At 38.1% G+C, this 5598-nt stretch overlaps 1 pseudogene across 2 annotated transcripts; it reads right to left on the bottom strand.

Moving 5' to 3' along the window:
• Positions 1-3719: 3719 nt before the first annotated feature.
• Positions 3720-5386, bottom strand: LOC143646841 (STAM-binding protein pseudogene; annotated as a pseudogene). 2 transcript variants are annotated; one of them, XR_013157663.1, is made up of 2 exons: positions 4216-5277; positions 3720-4132 (listed from the first exon to the last, which is right to left on the bottom strand). The product of XR_013157663.1 is annotated as an STAM-binding protein pseudogene, transcript variant X1 (transcript). The 2 variants fall into 2 exon arrangements; XR_013157664.1 differs by having other exon boundaries at positions 3720-5386.
• Between the last annotated feature and the right edge of the window lie 212 nt (positions 5387-5598).

The following is a 5598-nucleotide window of genomic DNA, read 5'->3' as shown; positions in this document are numbered from 1 at the left end:
CTCAAAAACCACCTCCTTCACACTTTCAATGTGAAATTTTTTCGAGTCTCTTTGCTTCTTGTGGCCATTAAATTGTAGCACTTACACATGCTGTATTTGATGAAAATTTATTAAGGCTAGAGGCTATATGTTCCTGCTTATTTTTATTTCTATTAATAGAAATAATAATGCCAGCAAGGTTGTTTGGTATTTTAATTTCAATAACTAGCTCTTATATCATTTTTCACAAATGTTTATAGCTCTGTTTTATAAATGAGGAAAATGAGGCCTTAGAGAAGCACCAAGAAGGTAGAGATCATAGACAATGACAAAGCAAAGTCTAAAATTCTGCTCCTTTGACTTCATCTCCAGTGAAACCACCACTCTTTCCAGTGGCCACTCTATTTTTTCATATTATCTGCATAGGAGTCACTTTTAACAATGGTCCTTAGACTCTCAGACTGCCCATACAACTACTTACATATTTGCAAATGGAATCACTAGATCCAATTTTTACAAAAGCAAAATTATGGAAAAACTGTCACTATAATACTTCTCCAGTTCCTTCCTATTATTTCCCCCAACTTGCACCTCCAAACTTCCTCTCCTGCAGGTGCTTCCACACAGAGGGTGTAATTTTTTATACAAGTTTAATCTCCCTTATCATTTTGTATTTTATTTTATTTTATTGTGAATAAAAAGTTTTATTTCTTCCTTTACAACTTGATACCTTTTATACCTTTTTCTCACCTTTATAGACTGGTTAGAACCTCCAGTGCAATGTTGAATAGAAATGTTGAGAATAGACATCTTTGCCTTGTTTCTGCTTTGGGGAAATTATTCAGGCTTTCACCATTATATATTATGCTAGGTGTAAGTTTTTCATATATGCCCTGTATCAAGTTGAGGAATTTGCCTATTTTATGCTTAGTTTATTGAAAAATTTTATCAGGAATATATGTTGGATTTTTAAATTTTATTTATTTATTTTTATTTTTATTTTATTTTTATTGTCATAATGTAATATTTTAACATAATGAAATGTCTTACCAAGCCCCATTTATATACCCCAATCCTTTCTCAATTTTCTCAGTACCCTGTCCAAATACTGCCATTTATTCTTTATTATTTTATCAAGATATGAAATATGTTGAATGCCAATGTTAATACAGAGCCTTTAATTAGTGCTTATTATGTAGTAAGGCACTATTCTAGGTATTTACATGGATTAACTCTGTATCTACAAGTTAGATAACCAAGTTATCTTTACCCGGATGCCTTAAATTGGACATTTCTATAGACTTGTTTTAATTGAGACATTTTCTTGGTCTTAGAACTGTAAACTAGCAACTCATTAAATTTCCCATTTTAAAAACCATTGTTTCTGGTATACTGCATTCTGGCAGCTAACAAACTAAGACATATTTTGATACCAAGAGTGAGGTACTGCTACAGTTTGCAAATACCAAACATAGTGGAATGGCTTTTTAAATGAATAAAAGCATGATTCTGGAGGAGTTGTAAGAAGCTGGATAAAGAAGGCTCAGAATGCTTTGAAGAGACTGTTGGTAGAAATGTGGACTCTAAAGACATTTCTGATAAAGCCTCAGACAAAAATAAGGCATGTGTTATTATAGCCTGGAAGGAAAGTGAGCCTTGTTTTGAAATGGCAGATAATCTGGCAAAATTAAGTACTGAGTTTGGCTGGAAGGCAAGTTTTAAAAGGCATGATCTTGGGTATTTAGCAGAAGAGAACTCCAAATAAAATATGGAAAGTGTAGCATGGTGTCTCCTAGCAGCTTATAGTGCAATGCAACAGGAAAGAGATAAGCTGAGAACTGAACTCTTGTGTACAAAGAAATAAAAAATTCATGTTCTGAAAAATTCTGGACTTTCAGGAAGGGAGACATCAGGGTTTGGCCAAATGTGGAATCAGTCAGCCATTTCAGATAAAGCCAGGACTGAACATGGAGCTATCAAATAAGTATTTGTGGAAACTCCTTAGGGCTGATAGGCATGATCTAAGGCTACTGCATAGAAAGCCAGTGAGAGTGTTGTAGGATCTGTTCAAAGAAAACTACTGCCACTCAGAATAGAGAGGAACAGAGAAGGAACACACTGGAGGAAAAGTAACTTTAGAGGCAAAACCATGGATGCTGGGGTCTGAACTCAAGAAGCCTTAGGCCAGGAGAGCCAACCTACCCAAGCATGTGGAGAGGTTGAGTTTTCCCTGAAGGCAGAGGATGGGCCTTCCACCTCATTGCAGTGGAAGAGTCACACCATCTCAAGCCTTGGAGAGGGTGAAGCACATTCCTTGAAGTTTGGGGAGAACCTGGCTGCCACCATGTGGAGGGGTTGAATGTGTGCCCTGGAAATGGCAGAGAGCCTGGGTGTAGACTTGATGCAATGGAAATGGGTATATGAATCCTATGACTGTTCCTCTTTTGTTTGTTGGCAGTAAATAACTTGTTCTGAGTTTTACAGGTTCAGAGTCAGAGGAGAATTTTGCCTTGAGACAGACCATATACTGTTTTTACTTTGTACTGTATTTGTACTGTTACTGAAATGGTTTAAAGCGTTCTGATATTGTTATGAAATTAATGTATTTTGTGTTTGGAAAGAACATGTCTTTTTGTGGTCCAAAGGGTGGAATGTGCCAGTTTGAATCTGTGATGGACCCCAGAAAAGCCATGATCTTTAATCCTCATTCAATATTGCTGGTTGAGAGCATTTGATAGTTCCCACGGAGATGTGGCCCACCCAATTGCGGGTGGTAGCTTTTGAGCAGATAACTTCTGTGAAGTTGTGACTTCACACTTTAATCCTTTAAAAAAAGGAATTTTGGAGAGAGTCCCTTTTTAGGGTCGTGAGAAAGTCATAGAAAGACACAGCAAGCTGAGCAGAACCATGAAGCAGAGAGTCCACAAGCCAGTGACTTTGGAGGTGAAGAATGCCTCCCGGGGAGTTTCATAAAGCAAGAAGCCAGGAGAGAAAGCCAGCAGATGCTGACATGTTTGCCATGTGCCTTTACAGCTGAGAGAGAAATGCTGAAAACATCATTTATCTTCTTGAACCAAGGTATCTTTCCCAGGATGCCTTAAATTGGACATTTCTATAGACTTGTTTTAATTGGGACATTTTCTTGGCCTTAACAGTATAAACTAGCAACTTATTTAATTCCCTTTTTTTTTTTAGGAAAAAATAAGAAATCTATACTTTATTCTCTTTCAGTATTATCCATTAATATAGCCATAAGAATATCTGTTTTATTGATATGCTTTTAAATTACAACCATTCTTTGACTCTTTCAGATTGAAAACCGTAAGTTCAGAGGTTTTGATTTGGGCTGTGTCTTTAAAGTGAAAAAATTAAAAAGTATATTTAAAAACAGTGGTTCTCAAATAAATATAAATAAATAAATGAACAAACGAATAAATAAAACTGGAGCAGGGTAGCTAATACTCCAAATAATGGAAGCTTTTTAGGACATAAGGAAGAAGTGAATGGGATGACCCACTTGAGACAGCACCAAGGGAGGAGAGAGGACTTCACACCCTAGATGATGGCAACAGGCAGAGAAAAAACACTGAATAATTAAAAATGAATTGGGACACACCTTCAATATCAGTTCATCTCATTTCTCATTTTTCCCTCACCTTTCCAAAGCAACCAGACCTTTTACTTAACCTGTTTATGTGATGCTCAATCCTACTGTTTACTCTAGAGCACACACGCACAAATAAGTTAATTGTTATTTTATTGCAGAGGAAAAATATTCTGAAATATTTGTTATATAACAATAATTATTGACAAAATAATTTTTTAGGGTTTGCAAGCTTACCATCTGATGAGATGTACTAAACTGTGAATATCCCCTCCCATAAACCATAGGAAAATCCAAAATATTTTCTCCATGGTTTCCAAATTTCTCCATAGATGCCCTAATAAGTCCAAAAGTAAACAATAAACAAATTGGCAGAGAAATGAGAAGGGTAGCTAAGAGGAAAAAATGTTAACAATTGGTGACTCTAGAATGAAGGGTAGATAGATGTTCATTATACCATTCTTCCAATTTTTCTTCGTTTTTTAGATTTGCAGTTACAGGTAGGCTGAAAAGCTGTTTTACTGCAATCATGCTTCTTTCCAGACATGCCTAGAAAATATATTCAATTTTCTTTTCAAACCAGAAATAGAAAATCAGTTCTCCCCCAGGTTATATGCACTTCCTCTTCTTACCAAGCTTTCTGGCAATTTTAAATTAATGGACTATAGTTCAGTGATAAGGTTTTATAGTTCTTGGAGGAGTTTTGGGTCAAAATCTCATCGAAGGTCTGTGATGGTTACTGCTCGGTCCACAACAGTCACATGGCTGCAGCTACAGAACAGAGGTGGATTCTTGCTATGTGGATGAAATCCTTTCTGGCGACAGGAAGAAACCTCCTCTAGTCCATGGTCTGTTAGTTTAAAGAATCCAGTTTCCTGGAACTTGAAGGAGCAAACAATAGCTATTGACTCTGGTAACATCACCTGGTAGGAGCAATGTGTATGTAGATCAACACTGGAGAGAAAGGCAGTCTGTGTGGGATGAGTATGAATCCAGCCCAGCGTGATGAGACCCTGCTGATCCTGGATGAGGAAAAGCTCTTCTTCGCTCTCTGTGTTACAATAATCAGAACCAGCACTTTGCTTGGGGATGAGAACATGGGTAATGGTAAATTCATTCCTCATCAGTTTTCCACAGAGGATCCCACACGTCTCTACTCCCCGGGCGGTGTTGGCACTGGCTAACTGGAGAAACTGCGGGCAGAGCCTCTCTGGCACCACCACATGGCGCAGTCCATCAATTGTAGGAATACTTTCTGAGCTGCTCAGTGCTCCAGGTTTCAAGGACCTGTCCACTGCAGGGGGCTTAGCTGGCCTTACACTTATATTACAGTCTGAAGGCTGTGTGGATGAGACAGGTGCTGAGGGAAACACATCTAAGGAAGGCTTTTCCAAGTCAGGCACCAGAGGGCCACCTACGCCTGGATCCACCTTCCCAAATTCCTGTACAATTTTCAGTCGCTCTTTTTCTAGCTCCTGGTTACGGATCATCTCCTCAAAGGCATGGAACTGTTCCTGTTCCAATTGTTGCTGCTTCTGTTGTGCTACCCTCTGTCTTTCCTTTTCCAGTTCTTGCTGGATGGCCATATTCCGGGCAAGATCCTCTGCTTTCTTCCTCTTTTCTGCATTATATTCTGCATATTCTTTAGTATATCGTTTTAATAGCTCTGCCTTCAGCTCTTCTGCTGTGGGAAATGCAATCTCCTTTAATTTCTTTATTATGTCTTTCTTTTCAGGAATGACAGTTGTTTTATAATCTCGATGCTTTGGTAGCTTTTCAATAAATAGCCCGGTCTTCGGGTGGGAGGCTCACATCCCCATAGTCAGACATCAGGACCAAGAAGTTCTTTCCCCCGGACGACACTCCTAATTCCCCTTTTTAAAAGTCATTCTGTTTCTGGTATATTGCATTCTGGTTGCTAGCAAACTAAAACACTCCCTACTCTATTATATAAGGTCAACATAAGCCAAACACCAAAGCTAGATAAACATACCACAAGAAAAGAAAACAAGAAG

The sequence above is a fragment of the Tamandua tetradactyla genome, chromosome 9, assembly GCF_023851605.1.
Source record: "Tamandua tetradactyla isolate mTamTet1 chromosome 9, mTamTet1.pri, whole genome shotgun sequence".
Classification (NCBI taxonomy): domain Eukaryota; kingdom Metazoa; phylum Chordata; class Mammalia; order Pilosa; family Myrmecophagidae; genus Tamandua; species Tamandua tetradactyla.
The sequence above is the reverse complement of the archived record's forward strand: the minus strand, read 5'-3'. Positions and strand labels throughout refer to the sequence as shown.